We start from the raw sequence: 1,099 nt of genomic DNA, 5'->3' as shown, positions 1-1,099 counted from the left end.
TATGGCCATCTCACTCGGCGTCCGTCGCCTGATGGTCTACGGTTGAACAACATATGGACCCAATGAAATAAAAACAACCTTCATCACCCCATTTGGGTGCTTTTGTTATGTCACCATACTCTTTGGTCTTAAGAATGCCGGCGCCACATTCATGCGCATGATTCAGAAGTGCCTGCTGACTCAAATCAGTTGGAATGTGGAAGCATACATGGATGATATGATGGTCAAGTCACGTAATGGTTCTGACCTGCTCACTGACCTCGCTGAAACATTCGCCAACTTAAGAAGATTTTTCATCAAGCTCAATCCGTCAAAATGCACATTCAGAGTCCCAAGCGGAAAGTTACTTGGTTTTCTTGTTTCCGAACAAGGAATCGATGCAAGCCCAGAGAAGATTGGTGCAATTCTCCGAATGAAACGTCTTGTGCGTGTGCATGATGTTCAGAAGCTTACTGGTTGTTTGGTTGCACTGAGTCAGTTCATCTCGCGCCTTGGTGAAAAGGCATTGCCTCTTTACTGACTGATGAAGAAGTCTGACAAGTTCGAGTGGACTCCTGAAGCTGAAGTGGCGTTTGAAGAGATCAAAGCCCTGCTTTCCACCCAGCCGGTGGTTGCTTCCCCCGTCAGCAAAGAGCCTTTACTGCTGTATATTGCATCGACGGGACAAGTTGTCAGCACAGTGCTTACAGTCGAGCGGGAGGAAGAAGGCAAAGTGTATAAAGTTCGGCACCTATTGTACTATATCTCTGAAGTCTTGACCCCGTCCAAGCAACGGTATCCGCACTATCAGAAGCTTGTCTACGGGATTTATTTGACCACGAAGAAAGTTGCACATTACTTCATAGACCTCTCAGTTTCTATCGTCAACGATGATTCGTTATCAGAAATATTGAACAAACGAGATGTGATCAGTCGAGTGGCCAAGTGGGCGATTGAACTCCTCCCTTTGGATATCAAGTTCGAGGCGAAAAAGGCAATCAAGTCTCAGGAGATAGCAGATTTCCTGGCCGAATGGATAGAACAACAGCAACCGACTCAGATTCACTCGGAACATTGGACTGTGTTCTTTGATGGATCCAAAATGTTGAATGGCTCTGGT

The sequence above is a fragment of the Triticum urartu genome, chromosome 4 (assembly GCF_003073215.2).
Source record: "Triticum urartu cultivar G1812 chromosome 4, Tu2.1, whole genome shotgun sequence".
Taxonomy (NCBI): domain Eukaryota; kingdom Viridiplantae; phylum Streptophyta; class Magnoliopsida; order Poales; family Poaceae; genus Triticum; species Triticum urartu.
This window is presented reverse-complemented; position numbering follows the sequence as displayed.